General features: G+C 39.8%; 1 protein-coding gene across 1 annotated transcript in view; it reads right to left on the minus strand.

The window, feature by feature from the left end:
- ZNF469 (zinc finger protein 469) overlaps positions 1–20,996 on the minus strand; it is a 387,126-nt gene extending 366,130 nt beyond the window's left edge. The window contains exon 1 of the mRNA XM_069967907.1: positions 20,900–20,996. The gene's annotated coding sequence lies outside the window, so the exon portion shown is untranslated. The remainder of the gene's footprint in view (positions 1–20,899) is intronic.
- Positions 20,997–21,212: the final 216 nt, after the last annotated feature.

Here is a 21,212-nt window from a genome sequence, read left to right on the forward strand (position 1 = left end):
AGCTGTTAATACGGGCCTGGGTATATGGATGGCTAAGCATCAACATTAAATGTGACCCACAGGGCAATGATACCAATTTGGGTTAATGTCAATGAGATGCATAGGAGTATATAGAACTTGTGTAAGCTGTAGGTTGATATGGGCTTACATTATCTTGCTACATCTTTTGGGGCCTGTATTCTATTGACAATTGTACTCTGTTTTTTGTATTGTACAAAGATCACAAAAAAGATTGTGCTGTGTTTAAAGATGTTGTTCCACCAATAAAGGAAACCTGTCATTCGTTTCATGCTGCCCAAACCATGGGAAGCATGAAACACTGACAGGCTTTCCTAAAACAGCTATGTATGATTCATTCTAAATGGTTCTGCCATTTCTTAGTTGTATCAGGGTCATTCTGCCGACCCTGACTGACAGATCTCTCCCCATAAGCAAAAAGCTGTTCAGAGTGAATCATAGTTGTGATAAGGAAGCCTGTCAGTGTTTAATGTGGCCAGAAACTAGTGACAGGTTTCATTTAGATGTCATACCTAGTGTATAACATAGTGTACTTAGTGTATGTCATAGTGTATGCCATTTATATGCTTTTAAAAAAGAAACAATCCAGTGAAGAGTTTTACATTTTTGTTTTACTTTTACTTGCCATTACTTTAACATATAGTTTGGCAGCAACTGGTGTTCAAAGTTGCAAAATAATGTACAGTACATGTCTATCCTATGCTCAGAACCCTGCTCTTTATTTATTATTTTATTTCATTGTATTCATTGGCTTCTAATGTAGGGCATACTGGGGAAGCCACAATGTATACTGTATATCTGCAGTACTCTAGCCCATGCTATCTGCTGGTAAAGTAAGAAGGAACTACTGTATATTGTCAGCTGTTAAAGAGGGGTGAAGACAGCTGTAGAAAAGGGAGTTTTGTTTGCTAATAACACAGTAGACTATTTGAAATCATTTATTTCTGGACTTTTGATATGAACATAATTTATGGGATACCCCTTTAAGCCATGCTTCAGGAAGCTCTAGAGTAAGGATATATAACCTTCTGTGGCCTGAGGGCTGCATTTTCATATTGTTCTAATTCAAGAGGCTAAATAAATATTTTGCCCCACAGCATACATGAGAGATTCTCTTTTATGGTACTGATGTTTTATGCTCAGCATAGGCCATTAATTGATAGTTACTAGTCTTAAGCACTACACAATGAATAGAACCCACTGCTTCTGGTCCTGCTTACTTTCTTTGTCATTGTCTGAAAATTGAAAGTCAATGTCAAACTCTAGATCCACTTTCTTCCACACAGTACATACCTCCATCCCTTACTCATTTGCACATCAGCAACTATTGGGCCGGTTTGTTATATTTATGCCAGATCTGATCAAAAGCTGCAGCTGGAATTATTGACATCATTTTCCAATATCATACCTGAGATTCTTGCATCCAGTATATTTTGAAGAATGCTATTACATCCTAACAGTGACTAAATGAGCCTTTGGCTTAAAGGGGAACTCCAGGTAGAGGTTAAAAAAAATGAAACTTCTACAGAAGCATAATGCATTACTTACCTGTCTATCCCAGTTTTGAAACTACCAAAATCCATTTGTTCGGGGGGTTTTGGCTCTGTTTTGTGTTTCTGTTCTTCCTGGTTTGGCATTTCCCAGAATGCAATGCTTTCCCTCATGTGATCATCACAGCCCCCACCCATTACAATCACTAAAATTAGTGCAGCAGCTGCTTCTGTTCGGTCAGAGATGGTAAATCACTCAGGGGATTGGGTTATCCAGCCAAGCCTCCTGTGACATCACACCCTGCCCCCTGTCTGCATCATCAGCCTGTCCTCAGCAAACACACACAATGTGAGACAGAAGCATAAAATATTTGTCTCCTAGGGGGGATAGCAGTGGGAGCAGGAGACAATGTGGATTTGCACATTTTTGCACATTTTTTTCACTTCCTGGATTTCTATCAGCTACCAATGTGGCAGAACCGTACAGATACAGTAATACATTATATAGACACATCTATATAACTTTTAATGCACTTTTAATAGAAAACAAGTTTTTCTTATCCGGAGTTCCCCTTTAAGTGCATTACACTGAACTTGCTGCATTTGCTTTGATTGAATGGATTGTATTTGCACACACATCAGAACCAAAATGATTTTCTGCTCTCTTCACTTCCTGCCCTACAGCTGTTCACTATCCACACATGTTTTGGTCTATATTGGATCAGATCCATCTATTCATTCATTATTTCTGTTCTTGTAGATGACCCAGGACACAGGTCAATAGCATTCATTCCTTGACCACATTGTGAGATGTACAGCTGCTGTATTATTATTATTATTATTATTATTATTATTATTATTATTATTATTATTATTATTATTATGCATTGGGCATGCTAAGAATCATTGTTTGCTGCAATATCACAACAGTATCACAACAATATCACAAAGGTGAGAAACAATATATATCTGCACTCTATATCAGAGCATCTTTAAAGACTAAAGCAGTCAGTGGATAAACATGATTTACTCTACAATCTACATTTACTGCCATTATCTCCCCAAACCCCAGCACAACAAAAAGCGGCTCTTTTCTGGTCCAAGAAAGAACAGTGCTCCTGATTCTGTCTTGTAAATGGATATTCTATATAAATTGTATCTAGGAGAAGGTACAACTGATGACTTTTGTCAGTGTCACTGTGTCACTGTGTCACTGAGCTTCTACATTGAGCTGATTCATTGTAACTAATAAAGAGCCATTTATCCTGGCCATTTAGAAGGAGAATTTAAGGTGGTTAATGGATCTCAATGAAATCCTGCTGTATTGTCTACTGCTGACAAACATTCCTGCTGAGCAATATGCCTTTCTGGGCTTACAAGAACTGTAAGGGAAAGTATGAACTGGGGGGGTTTCACTCACACCTTGAGGAAGGTTTTTCTTACTATAATGTTTAAGCCATCCATGTACTGTATTTATAGCTTCTATGCTAACAATGTCTAAATATGTGGTAGAACAGCTTGCACTTTTGCAGACTTGGCGGCATTTATTTCCGTACAGTAGTAATTTCCTTATGTGAGAACCTTTTTATACTTTGAAATAAAGCTGCAGAGAACAGTAGCATGACAGGTTTGACACTTGCTGGATACGAAAATTTGGGCAATAAGCTTTGGTTGAAGTGTTTTTGGTTGAATACGTATTTCCTCTTGTGGTGCACCCAGAATTCTTTGGGTAGTACAATGACGGATTCTGTCAGTCCTTTCCTGCTATTTTATTCATCAAATGTACAATTGAAGAATGAAAGAAAAAAGACTTCAATCTGCCAGTGTTTTGTGTCATATAGGATGAGATAGAGTGATTCAGTTCATCTTTTGCATAATAAGTTGTGGCAGCAGAAATGGTTAATGGGAGGGTGCACGAATGTCCAGGGTTAGCCAAACATTCAAAACAAAAAGTTAATGCAAAATATTGGCGAGGAATCTGGCACTCCAAGACATGTATTTCTTCTAAAACATAGCTTTTATTATTCCATATTTATGTGGTGATTAATACTTTTACTCAAAGTATTTTAGGAGTGATACTTTTATTGGAGATAAGCGAATAGTGGAATATTCCATTCGATTGGATTCGATTCGAATAGCTCCCGATATTCGACTATTCAATCGAATATCGAATCCCATTATAGTCTATGGGAGAAAAATCCTTGGGAACTGGAAATCAAGATTCGAAGAATTGGAGGTCACCAAGTCCAAGACATCTTTAGAAAGTGATGCAAACACCTCTGGAATGCATCTGGGAAAGCAGGGAAGCAGTATTACAAGGCACGGTATTACCGATTAGCGATCCCCGGCAATAATGCCGATTCCTATAATGGTTAATATTTAATTAATAAAACAAAGTTTTGTTACAAAAAAGTTATTTTCGTTGTTCAATAACTTAATTAAAACGAATCCATGCTTTTGCAATTAAATATACTGTTAATTAAAAAAATAAATATATAAATATGTATATTTATTTACAGTATATTTAATTGCAAAAGTATGTATTCGTTTTAATTAAGCTATGGAACAACGAAAATAACTATTAGAACGAAAATGTGTTTTATTAATTAAATATTAACTGCTACAGGAAGCTCTATTGCCGGCAATACCAATTGCCGGTAATACAGTTCAATGTACTAATTAATACTTTACTTTGAATATAACAGCAAATGTTTCTTCTAATGATGCTATTTTTTTTATCACAATAGCAACATTACAAGAAACATTTAGATTTATATGTCCGCTCAGCTGATTGGCTGAGCGGACATATAAAGAGCCGTTCCCGTCACACTAAACTCAGTGTGCCGCGGACCGGCGAAGAGAGAAGATAGAAGACATCAGAGGGTAAGTAGAAACTCTCCCCCCCCCCCTGCACTACACCTTTCCCAGCAAGGAAGTGGGGTCACTTAACCCCTTCCTTTCTGGTATGGGTGCAGTCTGACATCAGTCTGGCCCCCAAGGGGTTAAGTGGGGATCCTTACTTAACCCCCTGGGGGCCAGATTGTTCAGTATGGCACCCAAAGGGTTAAGGGGAAATCAATGCATCCTCCCTTAACCCCTTGGGTGCCACACTGTAAGCAGCAATCTGTAAAGATGCTGCATACTGTAAGGTGCACAACACCGCTCACAATGATGGGTGCTGTGCTCCAGTTTGTGTGTTTTTTTGTGTGTTTTTCCCTTTTTGTTTTTCAGATATCAGTATCCTGTGGATTGCGGCAGATTCGATGGACTAAGTGGATGACCAGCGGTTGTTGGGATTTTTTTTTTATAAAATGGTCAAGAGGTGTGGGGGTTTTTATTTGAATAAAAAATATTTTTCACTTGTGTCGTGTCTTTATTTCTTTACTTTATAGACTTAGTAGTGGAAACTGTCTAATAGATGGAATCCATTACTAAGTCAGGGCTTACTGTTAGCTGGTATAAAATGGCTAACACTAACCCCCCCATTATTACCCCAGTACCCAATGCCACCAGGGGTACTGGGAAGAGCCGGGTGCCAGTGGTTCCGGAGCGTCAAAATTGGCGCTGCTGGACTGGGCGGCAGCAGGCTGGTAATATTAAGGCTGGGGAGGGCCAAAAACAATGGCCCTTCCCACCCTGGTGTTACTAGGCTGCATTTGCTTGGTTTTTAACCCGGCTGGTTATGAAAATAGGGGGAACCCTACACGTTTTTTTTTCTAAATAGATAATTTAAAAAAAGTAGGGTTCCCCCTATTTTCATAACCAGACGGGTTAAAAACCAAGCAACAGCAGCCTAGTAACACTAGGCTCTCTGAGCTTAGTGTGACGGGACCGGCTCTTTTTATGTCCGCCCAGCCAATCAGCTGAGCGGGCATATAAATCTAAATGTTTCTTCTAATTTTCCTATTGTGATAAAAAAAAATAGCATCATTAGAAGAAACATTTGCTGTTTTAATTAAAGTATTAATTAGTTCATTCGGCTGTATTATCGTCAAAAGAGCTTCCTGAAGTAGTTAATATTTAATTAATAAAACACATTTTCGTTCTAATAAAGTTATTTTCATTGTTCAATAGCCTTATTAAAACGAATACATACTTTTGCAATTAAATATACTTTAACCCTTTAAGGACCGGGGCAATTTTTATTTTTGCGATTTAGTTTTTTCCTCCTTGTGCATAAAAGGCCATAGCAGTTGCATTTTTTCACCTAGAAATCCACATAAGCCCTTATTTTTTGCGCCACTAATTGTACTTTGCAATGACAGGCTGAATTTTTGCATAAAGTACACTGAAAAAGCAGGAAAAAATTCAATGTGTGGTGAAATTGAAAAAAAAAACACATTTTGTGTTTTTAGTGGATGTGTGTTTTTACACCGTTCGCCCGGGGGGAAAACTGACTTGTTATGTATGTTCCACAAGTCATTACGATTAAAACGATATGTAACATGTATAACTTTTCTTGTATCTGATGGCCTGTAAAAAATTAAAACCATTGTTTACAAATATACGTTCCTTAAAATCGCTCCATTCCCAGGCTTATAGCGCTTTTATCCTTTGGTCTATGGGGCTGTGTCAGGTGTCATTTTTTGCGCCATGACATGTTCTTTCTATTGGTACCTTGATTGCTCATATTCGACTTTGTGATCGCTTTTTATTAACATTTTTCTGGATTTGATGCGACCAAAAATGCGCAATTTTGCACTTTGGGATTTTTTTGCACTTACGCAGTTTACCGTACAAGATCAAGAATGTGATTAATTAATAGTTTGGGCGATTACGCACACGGTGATACCAAACATGTTTGTTTATTTATTTATTTATTTATTTACTTTTATTAATAACCTGGGAAAAGGGGGGTGATTCTGACTTTTATTAGGGGAGGGGGCTTTTTATTAATAGCAACACTTTTTTTTTTACTTTTACACTTATACTAGAAGCCCCCCTGGAGGACTTCTAGTATAAGTGCTCTGATCTCTCATTGAGATCTCTGCAGCATAGATATGCTGCAGAGATCCATGAGATAGGCACTCGTTTACTTCCGGCTGCTGCAGCCGGAAGTAAACGAGTGCCGAGCCGGGGACGGCGCCATCTTGGAGCGGTCCCCGGCCGGCTTCAGTTACGGAGATCGCTCCTCCGGGATAACATCCCTGAGGAGCGATCTCCCCACTAGACACCAGGGATGACGCTGCGTCCGGTAATCGGATGCAGCTGCCAACTTTGACAGCTGCATCCGATTACTGTATTAGCGGGCACGGCGATCGGACCGTGCCTGCTAATACCGGCGGTCCCGGGCTACAAGCGGCACCTGGGACCGCCGCGGTTCAGAGCGCGGCCGCCGCGCAGTCCCCACTCTGAACGTCCTTACCGACCGCAGGGCGTAAATATACGCCCACGGTCGTTAAGGGGTTAAATAAATAAATAAATAAATATACATATTTATTTATTTATATATTTATTTTTTATTAACAGCATATTCAATTGCAAAAGCATGGATTCGTTTTAATTAAGCTATTGAACAACGAAAATAACTTTTTTAGAACGAAACTTTTTTTTATTAATTAAATATTAACTATTACAGAAATCGGCATTATTGCCGGGGAACGCTAACCCCGGTAATACCGATTCCTGTAACACTGCTTCCCTGCTTTCCCAGGAAGCAGTAAACTTTATTAAAACAGCTAAATAATTGTTTAGCTGTTTTAGTGAAGTTAATTTAGATTCGAATATTGGATCACATATTCAATCGAACTCGAATCTTTTGAATACTGCAGTATTCGATCAAATAGCTATTCGATTGAATACTATTCGCTCATCTCTATTGGCCAACAAAAAATTTTTATAATTCCATATACATATTAAAATTTATAGTGAAGTATATGCTCCGGCTGCATCTGAGGCTCCCGATCCCCGTAGATCCTGCTCAACCAATCAGTGCAGGCCCCCCACAGACACTGACTGGCTGGGTGGGACCTCCGGGAGCCAGGAGCCTCGGATGCAGTCGGCGTGTGGATTAGATAAAGAAAGTTCTTGGTGGGGGGGGGTTAAGAAGGGTGGTATTTATATACTTGCAGCGGGATGACAATAAATAAATGTCATTAAAAATGACAGGGAAGGTATCCACAGTGGATTTCGCTGCAACCAGGGTGAAATCCACTGCGAATATGGTACGTGTAAACGCACCCTAAAAGCAATGTGACTAACCAATTAAAACATTACACATCACAAATGTTAAAGGGATTTTCCGGGATTTTTCAATAAACTAGCATTGCATTGACTTCTATGGGTGATATTTGTTCTACATACACTTCTATCTTTTATTTAGAGCCCTGTTTCCTGTTCCTGCAAGTGAGGGAACAGTGAGTCATCAGGTGGGTGGGCTATGCATCCACATTTATTTAGCCCCACCCCAGTAGGAGGAGCTAGCATTTGAGCCCAGTAGTAACTGCAGCAGTAAGGGCAGCATGACATGGAGGGACCAGGAGCTGATAGCTATGTTGTGGGTGGCACAGAGGTTAGCCATGTTGTGGGTGGCACAGAGGTTAGCCATGTTGTGGGTGGCACAGGGGTTAACCATGTTGTGGGGGGCACAGGGGTTAATTCAAAAAATATGCTCAGCAGCACTAGAAAAAAAATGCAATGTGTGGGTGCACATCTCACCAAACCGGACCCAGGTTCGTATTGAATATCCAAAGAGAAGATGGAGACCGCACTTCCAAAAAGAATTCACACTTTATTCACACCAGATGCAACGTTTCGGCTCAATGTGTAGCCTTTCTGCTTGAGAAAGGCTACACATTGAGCCGAAACGTTGCATCTGGTGTGAATAAAGTGTGAATTCTTTTTGGAAGTGCGGTCTCCATCTTCTCTTTGGGCACAGGGGTTAGCCATGTTGTGGGGGGCACAGGGGTTAACCATGTTGTGGGGGGCACAGGGGTTAGCCATGTTGTGGGTGGCACAGGGGTTAACCATGTTGTAGAGGGGGCACAGGGGTTAGCCATGTTGTGGGGGGCACAGGGGTTAGCCATGTTGCTTTGTAGTGTTGGGGTCCTGGGATATCACCGATCTATGATTAAAGGCCACCTGGCTACAAACGTGCTAGATCGTGCATCTGTTCATTTTCTTATTGTGATTTTGAGATTTTAAAGAATTGGAATAAAGTACAGAATTTTAAATCCCAGGACATGCCAACCTTCTTTTCTATTTTTGGTTAATACTGTCTTGAGGAGTGAGATATCCTCTGGGTTAGTGACTACAATCTCTGTACAGCACTACAGAATAGGTTGGAGCTATATAAATAAACAATGAATAAAGGATAAAAGGAGGCACTCACCAGCAGTGTATTCAGACCATCCGGCTTTTATTGCTGTGCGCAGGGGGAGCGGGAGACACAAGGTGGGTGACCCCAGTTTCGCGGCTTAGTGCCGCTTTGACGAACCCTCTTTGAGGGTTCGTCAAAGCGGCACTAAGCCGCGAAACTGCGGTCACCCACCTTGTCTCCCCCGCTCCCCCTGCGCACAGCAATAAAAGCCGGATGGTCTGAATACACTGCTGGTGAGTGCCTCCTTTTATCCTTTATTCATTGTTCATACAGCATGTTTATTTCGGATTGAGCACCACCACATACCGGACCCAGCCTGAGATAGTGCCATCTAGTGGAGAGCCAGGCAGTGCCATCACTTTTTTCTTTCTTGTTGGGCTATATAAATAAAGCAACTATGGGGGTTATTAAGCCCTTTGAAGAGGAAAGGGAAGCAGTTGCCCATAGCAACCAGAGAGATTCTAGGTTTCATTTTTAGAGGCCTATTTTAAAAATGAAAAAAATGAAAAAAAAAAAACAATCTGATTGGTTGCTATGGGTAACTGCTCCTCTGCACAGGTTTTGCTAAATCTTCCCCTATATTGTTACTATTAGGCTGGGTTCACACACAGTATATTTCAGGCAGTATTTGGTCCTCATGTCAGGTCCTCATAGGAACCAAAACCAGGAGTGGATTGAAAGCACATATTTGCTGTTATCTTAAAACAACGGTTGTTGTATTGAAATAATGGTAGATATTTACTGTTATATGGCGACCATTCACTCAATTTCAATATTGTGTGAACAGATCCTTTCTGTGTTTTTAATCCACTCCTGGTTTTGGTTGCTATGAGGACCTGACATGATGACCAAATACTGCCTGAAATATACTGTGTGTGAACACAGCCTTAGGCTGGGTTCACACTATGTATATTTGAGTCAATGTATGTGTATTCTCGCTGCGTGTTTGGTGCGATTTTTGTGCGTGTTTGGAGCTATTTTTACATGCGAGTTTTGATTTTCACAGGAGAGTTTAACACCACAAAAAACGCAGCTACTTTTGTGCGAGTTTCGTGCGAGTTTTGTGTGAAGGCAACCTTAAAGATAATGAAACATATTTTTTTACAAATTAAAAGTTTTGGTCTTCTGGTGTCCAGGGGCAATATTGCTTCGGCTTTCTCATGAAGCAAGCTTTTTCATAGGCAATGCAATCAATAACATAAATAAAGTGATGGCTATCACATTTTACAGTATGTATCTCTTAAAAGACTTGGTACCAAACTATCTGCATAGCGTTTTTAGCAATAGTTTTCACACTGCCAAACGTTTTATGGTGATACATGGATGCAACACTGGCAATTTTGGCTTCTATGGTATAAAAAAGGTTTTTAGACCTCAGAGAGGCGGAGATTGACGAAAACGCTTGCTTTATAAGGAATCCGAAGCAATATTTCGCCTTGACACCAGAAGACCAGACTCCCCTCCTCCAGGCTGTGCTGCCGTGCTCTGTGAGGAGTCTGTCCATAAGATGGCTGACCTGGAGAAGCATGTAACCATGCCCCGCCCCCAGTGTCCACCACTGGCCCTGTATATGCCTATGGAGGACACTGGGGGGCGGGGCATGGTCATATGTTCATCCGTGTCGGCCATCTTATGGACAGACACACCACAAAGCAGGACTGCAAAGCCTGGAGGAGGGGAGTCTGATTTTAGCTCTATGAGGTACACTGGGAGCTGCTGTCAATAGTAATTTGAATACACTTACTTATACTACACACAAAAAAGTTTACTATGAAGTGGCCAACCCCTTTAACATTTGTGACATTGTTTGGTCACTGCTGAATTTTAATATGGACTAATAATTTACATTACGCCTGCAGGCTAACATTTCTCAGGACCAGACCATAGAATGACAGATTTAAAGGTTTTCAAAGTCACTTCTAGAGTGACAGAGAAAGGAAAGTGTGGTAATTCAAAATGATAAAAACATTCCAGTCATTAACACATGGACTAAACCTGGAACCTGGATTTACAATTCACTACATGGACTCACTTCACAGATAAAACCAAACTGACCAAGAGTCTTGAAGTTCTAAATAACCTTTAATTTACAACAAATCCTTTTTATTGCACTGGCTTATCTATGTGATGTATCTATCCTCACCCCCCTGACCCACCCCTTCCTTATTTACAGATGTCTTTTATCCTTAAAGCGAATGTACCACAGCGCACAGTCTATTACCGAGCACCGGCCGGGCATGAAGCACTGGAGGCGGGCCTGCCGGCCTTCAGTGTGACGATCTCCCTCCTCTCTGTGATGCTGCTCCATTAGAGGGGAGCTTGTCAAACTGGGGGCCAGCTGTCTCATCTCCAGTGCTTTAGACTGGCACTGTGTGTGGGAACCAGGTGGTGGTACAAAAAAAGGACCGCTACACCTGCATCCCTAAGCCGCGCTGGTCTATTCATGTAAAAAACTAAAAAGTAATTTACTAGTGGTACATTCGCTTTAAAATGTTGTGCTGTTTCAGTAAGCCACTTATTTGTAAACTTGTCTGACAAAGGGATCCTTCAAGTCCCAAAAGCTCAAAATTATAACAGAAACAGAAACAATAGCATTAGTGCACTCTTTGTACTATATGGTGCTACTTTAAAAACAACAGGAAATAGCTCTAATAACAAGCTCCACTCTCTATCACCATGAGCTTCTATGCAAATTAGCATGTGTTTGAAGGGGTTATCCAGCATTAGGAAAGCATGGCAATTTTCCTACAAAGACACCATCAGGTGTAGTTTGCTGTTAAGCTTCATTCACTTCAACGGAAATGAGTTGCAAGAGTTATGCTGTCTATGGAAGAAAGTGACCATGTTTTTCTAACACTGGTTAATGTCTTTAATATATTGTCTATATATCACCTATGCAGTGTAGAATATTTTTGTATATGTATTATTCTAAACAGAATAGCAGCATTTATCTGCCATTCTGAAGACATTTTCTGAGGAGATTAAAGCATCTTGGATTTAGTGGCCAATTACACGTCAGTCAGTCCTAGATTTCCCTTTTAATACAGCATTACAATTTACTAAGCACCAGTGGATGTTGTATGGATCATCTGACTGCACTGGAGCCTGACCAGTACTGATTACACGGACGAAGTTATCCAATAATCCACACATTTTAAGCTTGGATAGACTTACAATAAGTGTGTACGATAGCTATTAAGTCCCCATCAGACCATCACAAGTACTTGAGAGTACAACACAATAACACCAGCTCTTCCCTTAAGACATTAATTACTGTATAAAAACATATACTGGATATTTGAAGCGGCTGCTCCACACTAATGCATGAACAAATTGCCTGAAAGCACGTTACACCCATGCTATAGAAAATATGTGATATTAGAGGAATATGTACACAGCACAAGGAGGTTACTGTCAAATTCTTAACGTATTTATTCCTGTACAGTCTTGCTTCACCCATCATTTGGGGCTTCTGATCTGAGAAGTTTTCTCTGGGTAGATCAATGTAAATTACAGGTGACAGCTCTGGTATGACACTAGGAGAGACACGATTAGAGAGATTTATATCTTTGATGCCCAAGTTGCGGCCTAGGGCTATGTGACCCTCTCGTACTTTGCTCATGGCAATTAGATGCCTTGTTCTCGCAGTGCACACGTCTTTGTCTTAACAGGAGTGTTTGAGAGAAAGCAATTTTTTTTTCTGCAAATGCATCTGAAAATTGCAATAGATTTAATTAGAACCTAACAGCCGGTCAAAGGACTGAACATGCTGGTATGTTCTTCAGCACACATAACACTGAGGATTAAAGGGAACCTGTCACCCCCCGTGTTGGGGTGACAGGCTCCCGACCCCCCGTTAGAGCCCCATATACTTACCTAATCCCGCCGGGTCCCGCTTCTGGAGGTGGTCGGGTGATGAAGATCTCAGCCACTGCAGCCCGGCGCGCGCGCTGAGAGATGAGTCCAACACCCATAGAGAATGACGGAGCGCTAGACTCTCCTGTCATTCTCTATGGGTGTTGGACTCATCTCTCAGCACGCGCGCCGGGCTGCAGCGGCTGAGATCTCCGTGACCCGACCGGATCCAGAAGCGGGACCCGGCGGGATTAGGTAAGTATATGGGGCTCTAACGGGGGGTCGGGAGCCTGTCACCCCGGCACGGGGGGTGACAGGTTCCCTTTAAGGTAATGAATGCTGTTTTCACTACATCTTGACTTTAATCAATATGTTAATGAGGTGGTTTGCTGCACTAGGGGTGGGACTACCAGCCATAGCGTAACAATATGCCCCGCCACTTATGAATATAAAGGTGGTACTCTGCAGTGATGACTTCCGCAGTGACATATTCATAAGGAGGGATGGGCCAGCAGGCGAATCAGTGCAATGAGGGTGGTAGTCTAACCCTCAGTGCAACAAACCTGCTGTTAGTTTCCCTTTCATGAAAAATTACAATAATCTATAAGGAGCCTAATGATAAAGTTATTGATCACTCCTCAGAACTAGATTTTATGGATTGCTCCAAAATGGCTGCATCAGTACATTAATGAGAAACAAATACTTGCATGGGATGGTACTGCGTTCATAAAAACTTTGTTCAATAAACAATAGGTTTGGAGAATGCTGTGGTTTGCAATCACATTGTTACTCGAAGAGTTAATAAATAGCCATAGTGGAGACTCAATAAATGGGTGCGGAATAATAAACGTTAAACACCCAAGATCGCTTATTAAATAGGCAAATCTATCCAATGGACCAGTTAAACATTAATACTTTCTGTCACAAATTCCGGCAAACCTGTGATATTCCACTGTTGATGTTGGCTTTCTGACTTAAAAACTGGATTGGCTTTTTTATGATGCATGTTGAAGGAAGCAGGGGAGTTGCGGTAATCCTGAAGATTAAGTAATATTCCAGCAGTCTCCCGAAAATGAGGGACAGTTGGCATCATCATAGACTGTATGTTCTGCCAGGAACCTTTCAACACCTCGTCCCGGCAGGAGCCAAGATAAAAAGGATAGGTTGTCAGAGGACTATGTAATATGGACCCAATGGGATGTCCCCCTCTGACCATTCTCCCCAACATTCCCAGACACCAATATTTAACCATTTTCCTTGGATTAGCTTTTAAACAAATATTCTTAACCTGCGCCCTGCCAGCGGGGTTTATGTTAAGAATTTCGGGCCACTCGAAGAAGATTAATTGCACATTAACATGTGTCAGGTGCCAAACAGGGAGAGGCCAGCAGTGTCCATTTGCCTAACTGTGAATTGTGGCCAATTGAAATATCTTTCTGGATATTTGTACCCTGTGCAATACCATTGCTTTCTGCTTTAAAGTTCACACATTTAGTCTATGAACATAGACATCTGCTTGATGCTTGAACTTTAGTTACTGAAAGACATATTTCTCAGAAGTATTCAGTACTTTCCAAGTATTAAGAGAACTCCACAAAAAGTCTCATTCATTGTAGATTATCCCCATTGTGTTGCCATACCTCCTGAGGAAGCTATGAATACATAGCAGAATGTGTGAATTTGGTATACATACACCATGCTTACTTGCTTGCTCACTATTATAAGATAGATGAGGGGATCATTTGTGGACTTTGCTTCTCTGACCTGATTTACTATTGAAGAACTGTTTCTCACATATATATTGTATTGCATTGGATGTATGAGGTGACCCTGATTATTGTAGGGGCTCACCTGCTACATTATTCGTATTAAACCTATGTAGGTCTATTTTAATAGTTTTTATGTCTTTTTGTTGAACAAAGATGATTTAACATTTATTACTAGAAACTTTTAGAGTGTGCATTTCTACATATAGAATGTTGTTGTTTGGTCTATAAGGATATCCTGATTTTCACCTGAATTAGCTACCTAGGCTGTGCTCCCATATCTTGCTATGTCAATCTGTAAAAAAAAAAAAAAAAAGCTAAAGAATTGTTCTATTTCCAGGCTCAAACTTTATAAAATACCATAATGAAACAATAAGCCTGAAAAGTTTCATTAATGTTACTAGAATGATGGCTAGAATGTGACTGATTGCTGTGGGAAGCTGTTGCTCTGTTCTTTCTTTACACAATTAAAGGGGTTATCCAGCGCTACAAAAACATGGCCACTTTTTCCCCTCTCTTGTCTCCAGATTGAGTGGGGTTTCAAACTCCGTTCCATTGAAGTAAATGGAGCTTAATTGCAAACCACACCTGAACTGGAGCCAAGAGAGGGGGAAAAGTGGCCATGTTTTGTAGCTCTCAATAACCCCTTTAACATTATACTTATGTAATACTATAATTAAGCAGATGGTAATGATCATGATAATCATGAAGCCTATTGAAGGTAGAGAGGGCAGCTACAAGTCATTATACAGCAGATCAATCCTGTAGCAATAAAGGGGATGTGTCATTGCAAAATGTTTCAATTTTAGATATCGCTAAAAAGGTTTAAAAACACAAAAAATTTAAATTGATCATTTTTCACTCTGAATACAGAGGCTCCTTTCTAATCAGCTGACACATTCACCTGATCCACCACAACAGGTGATTACAGCTCCCCTCCTCCCCTTACATACACAGTGATCTCTGCATAAGTCACAGAGCATACCTAAAACACCATAATGAATGGCAGGTTCCTATGGCCCATGTGGCTGCTGTAAAGCGTATCCATAAATGCTCTTAGTAGCTCAGGAAAGACAAGTAGCCTCATAATCATGTAGAGGTAAACATAAAAGTGATTGAAGTTTATAAAAGGTGGTTGTAGTTTATAAAAAGGACAATCTCGTCTCATCCTCAGTCTCACAGTCTAGGAGAGACAATATATGGCAGAGCAGGATCTATACCTATTAATTATGAATAAATGTTAAATATAAGATACATTGTTTACTATATGATTTAACGTTAAATAAAAGCCTAAAAGGGCCATGATGACAAATGTTATTATGTTATTATGATAGAAATAAACTGAGCTGCTACTAATAACATTAAAACCTGCATATTCTCGTCATCAGCACAATATTATACATAGTGATTTATTGCTATCATTACAACTTTTAATAATCACTATCAGTAGATATAATATTGTGATCACCACATTTTATTCCCTCTGCTCCTTCAGTGTTTTCCTGCATACCTAAATGCTTTGCATCTCTTCACCCTAGTAGTATTTCTAGTTTGTGATTTCAAGAACAAAACGTTAATCTCAGATTTAAAAAAAAAAAACATTTAAGAAAAGAAAAGAAAAACTTTTTTAGGAAAATAAAATTAGAAAATATTCTTTATGCAACATTCCTGACAGTTCTGCATAGAACAATCCTTATTCTCATCTACTTTTTGGGGTATTTTATCACCCATAGATCAGTCATTGCATAAGGGTGAGGAAACAGAACTATACTATGTAGAGCTGCTGAGGCCAATGCAATGAAGTGAACGTGCATGTAAGACCACTTTCACACTGCATTATTTTCATCTGTATTTGTGAAATAAAACCATGAGTAGGTCCAAAACCCAGAAGAAATGGAACTGTTTCCGCTATACCTTTTCTTGGTTTAGGTTCCACTTAGGTTTTGACTTACAAATACTGATGCAAAATATTGGCTGAAATATTAGCGTGAGAAAGTGACCTTAAATTGTTTTCCCCAAAAACGGGAGATATCATTACATTGTAAAAGCAATAGCATGGACACAATACATCACAATAAATACATTTCCATTTCAATTGAGCATTACTGAATGTGTACATTGTTTTAAAACTTCCCTGAAGAAAGAAATTGTTTGGCATGAGAATTAGATTCAAAAGTAGAAAATGTATGGAAAGTCCCAAAGCCAGACCTCGCAGTATAGAATACTCAGAGTACTCCCATAATCCACAGCTCAGTAAGACAATAAAAACGGAAAGCTACCAGCATAAACAGCAAAAACAACACTTGTATATATGTATGTATGTATAAATATATATATATATATATATATATTAGAGATGAGCGAAACGGGTCGATTCGATGCTAACCCGAATGTTCGGTATTTGATTAGCTGGGGCTGCTGAACTTGGATAAAGCTCTAAGGTTGTCTGGAAAACATGGATACAGTCAATGACTATATCCATGATTTCCACATAGCCTTAGGGCTTTATCCAACTTTAGCAGCCACCGCTAATCAAATGCCGAAAGTTTGGGTTCGGATCGACTCGAGCATGCTCCAGGTTCGCTCATCTCTAATATATATATATATATATATATATATATATATATATATATATTTTTTTTTTTTTTTTATTAAATAACCATAGATAGACATAGACCAATAGACTGAGAGCGAAACTCATCAATGGTTGCCTGCTGGAGAATAACAAATTCCCTTTAGCTTCTGTGCTCCCAGTCAGCAGTACAGAAGTCTATAGGCTGCTGACAGGTTGGCTCTAATGTAGATGCTAGAACAACCCCTAGAGAAGAGCAGCCTGATACCTGGTTTGCTATTATTTGTACATTGAGTGGTTCTATTAAGAGGAGTGTATTAGGAGATTAGGTAATGTACTTAATATGCAGTTCCTGGTCTACAAAGTGTATGACCCTTTACTTTAAACCAGAGGTGGGGTGCACATAAATGTTGATCAGTATTTTTTACCTAACAGCGGCAGTGGGTTCAAAACCCAGAAAAAAAATCTTTCCATGGTACTTCTTCTCTGAGTTTATTTCCCTCCTGGTTTTGTCTAGAAATGGTGAACCAATACAGACCAAATTACTATGTGTGAACCTAGCTGTTGTCTCCTGTTAAACTTTTCCTTGCATATCATTGCATTTATATATTCCTTGGAAATAATATTTGCAAATGTTTACTTAAGGCCCTAATGTTTCTTTCTTTTTTTTAACACTTTATTGAAATTACTTTAAGTAGCAGGAACCTGCCAGCTCCTATCTACCAAATATATAAATTGGTGGTGTAAGAGCTGCCTTATGTTACTATTGCACTGTAATACATTTCTGTATAATGTATTTCTGGCGATAACTATACAACATACAGTATTAATAGAAGAGCTTAACTCATAGCACAATCACATATGGAATCTAATGTAATTCTATCAATACTGTGTAAGAGAAATCTTTCTATCCGCACCTGTGCTCTTCTCTTGAAAGTCATCAATTTTAGTGCTCTAACGCCAATGTTCTGTTTGGGGAAATAATATGTAAAGTCTAAGCGGAGGTTCATTGCGCCACAGGGAGTCCATGTATGAATCTATGGCTGTTGTTCAGCAGCATTTGTCAGGTCATCTATCCTTATATTATGCTGATTTAATTTCCCAAAGAGATGCATTCTTTTCCAGGACTTATAGTTATATGTCCAGAATTATTTTAAAGTAAACAAGCCTTAAATTTATAAGACCAGGGGGCAATGTTATTGTTTGCCGTAAAAGTAGAATGTTAGTGGTCACAAATACATCACCATTTCCAGATATTGTGCATTTATGTTAAACGCTATTCCCCTTGTGCTATTATCTGTGGGTGCAGGAACAAGCTAAGTCTACTGCAGCTTAAATGTATTATTATTATTTTCTCTTCAGCAGGGTGAAGACCTAAAGCACTGACTGAAAGGAGAGGGGGTGCAAATTATGGATTAAAGGAAAACAATCAAGAAAACAGTCTAAAAATATTACACACAAACACAATATGGCTGCTAGGCAGAGACAAAGACACTTGTTGCTCATAGCCGAACAATTGGTAAATCCTTGCTTTAGACTTCAAGTGTCACCCTAAGTCAGCAGGCTACAGATGGAGTTTATTTTCTTTTCAGACTGCAGGCTGCCATACTGAGCAGTCTACAGTATATGCAGCTTTAAGAATATACTCCCCCCCCCCTTACCCAGCGGATTGACTGCATGTGATTCTGATTAAGTATCATTTACTCTGTTCCACACTCTATTTTGCATGGTGTATCCAAAGTCAACCACTGTTGTCATAAATAAAAAACTCTCCATATGTTGCCCAATACCAAATGAGCATGTTGGCATATTGTCCACACATTATGTTCTACAGAGCAGTCCTATATTAAGTAGATCACATTCATTGCTGAGAACAACTTATCTGACTTAAGAATAGTTTGAGAAGTTTTGCTTCATATAAAAGTAAGCCTTGCCAAGTTCCTTTCCTCCCACATTAGCTATTCTGGTTTCTGTGGAAACTGTCAGCCAATAGAAGTCCTAGATGACTTCACACAAGTGAAACGTTAAATGCAGAGTGTTGCAGCTTTCCTATTTTATTTTTTTGACAGATGCTGTCACCGTAACATTAAGCATCTTAGTGTCCTGATGTTACAAGCTTCAAAACCTATCATTCTTATTCGAATCAGACTAATGGGCCCTATTCCACCGGACGACTGACGTTCGCATAATCGTTAACGATTAACGATCTCAAACGACCGCTATTGCGAAAGAGCTGAAAACGTTCACTCATTTCCATGGAACGATAATCGTTACTTATGATCGTATTTGCGATCGTTTTTCTTCGCTATTTCTTCGCTATTGTGTTCGTATCTACTGCAAACGACCGAACGACGTCTTATTCAATGCGAACGATTTGCGAACGTTTTGCGAACGAGCAACGATAAAAATAGGTCCAGGTCTTATACAGCGATCAACGATTTCTCGTTCGGTCGTTAATCGTTAACTGCATTTCAACCGAAAGATTATCGTTTAGATTCGAACGATTTAACGATAATCTGAACGATAATCGTCTGGTGGAATAGGGCCCTTAGGAATATTCTCCTTTCTTGATGCCACATGTAGGCAAGGGATGGGGGAGCTGGCGGGCTGTGAGCTGGGCTAAGAATTATCTTATAAGTTATTGCTTAAGGAGTACAAACAATGCTTTCCAACCCAGTCTTTCCATGTGACAGCATCAGGGGGAGCTGTCATATTCACACCAGGGCCAATGAACTGATTTCAGCCTATTCAAATATGATTGGGGGGGCTACCAAAGTTAACAGAAAAAAAGTCATCCAGAAAATGGCACAGGCCAAGAATTCTAAAAGGGTTTACCCATTTCCACACCAGGCCTTACTAATGTAAGTGTAAGGGGTATCCAGTAGAGGGAACTATGTTTGGGGGATTCCCCCATGGTAGTGAGGTTAGAGATCAATGCTGTAGAAGAAGATATCATCTCTGAAAGTGGCACCTTATATCTACAACTTCACACTTTTTATAACACTGGGTTCTGCGTGCTCTTTATCATTGGCTGCTATAATAAGAAGCATCTAATTCACCGGCAGGTATATACATAACTGACTGTACACATGGTCACTGTGTGAGAGTAGAAGGGCTCACGCTTAGGTCTAGGCCATGACCCGTGTTTCTTTTCCTGGTATATTGTTGCATCCCAACATCTTTTTCTATAGTGTATTGCAGCACCATTCATTCCTGTGCAGAGATATTTCACTCTTCTGGTAAATGTATAGTTTTAGAACATCCCGGGGAAATTACCTTCCAAAACTTCACAACTAACCTCCCATTAGATATCTAGTCAGGTTGTCAGAAATCACTTTACCAAAAACTGAGTGCTGAATTACAGATGAGGAGCCTGCCCTCCAAAAAAACAAACTTCTTTATAAGAAGTTATAGGAGGCTTCTCTCTGCTTCATATGACAAATGCCAGCTGGCACATTTTCTTAGCAATTTGTAATCTTTTAAATAACAATTCCATTACAGTATACCCATCCTTTACCCATTTGCAGGATGCTGGTTACCACTTGTCAGCTGTCTACCAATCACATGCTGTAACCCAGGTCACTGCTGTATGTAGTACGCGACACAATAAATCCAGCAAAAATCTCTTTTTGGCATTGTGACAATACATAAATACAGCTATCAGAATGAGAAAATGCAGAGATTCTGTCTATTCGGTGTTAACCCTGTGATTACCCACCATAGCTTTACCTTTTCAGGTACATTAATACACACAGTGACAGCACTAGCTGCACCATTTATACATAGAGCAGCCCTGGTACAGTCAGACTTGATACTGCAGGGTCCTGTTGATGGCTAGGTTACAAAAAGTTGGACATGTCCATCTAGGCTGTGCACTTACCCTGCAGGTGACAGTCTCATGCATGGCTATAGGTCCTCCCTATAGGAATTACTTTGGACATTCCTCCCAGCCTGTAAGTTACATTCTCATCCTGAGACACAGTGTGCTGGGCTGCATCATTACATCTGAAACCTTCTTTCTCAGCTGAGGTTTCAAGTTCCAGACTGGGATTCCCTTCTCCACCCCCTTTACAGATACTTAACCCTGATCCTGCTGAACATTCACTGCATGAAAATGGAGAATTTGTACATAAACAGTAGTAATAATTATACATATGCAGGATGAGGGGATTCTACACTGTGGTGCTAAGCAA

The sequence above is a fragment of the Dendropsophus ebraccatus genome, chromosome 4 (assembly GCF_027789765.1).
Source record: "Dendropsophus ebraccatus isolate aDenEbr1 chromosome 4, aDenEbr1.pat, whole genome shotgun sequence".
In the NCBI taxonomy this organism is placed as follows: Eukaryota; Metazoa; Chordata; class Amphibia; order Anura; family Hylidae; genus Dendropsophus; species Dendropsophus ebraccatus.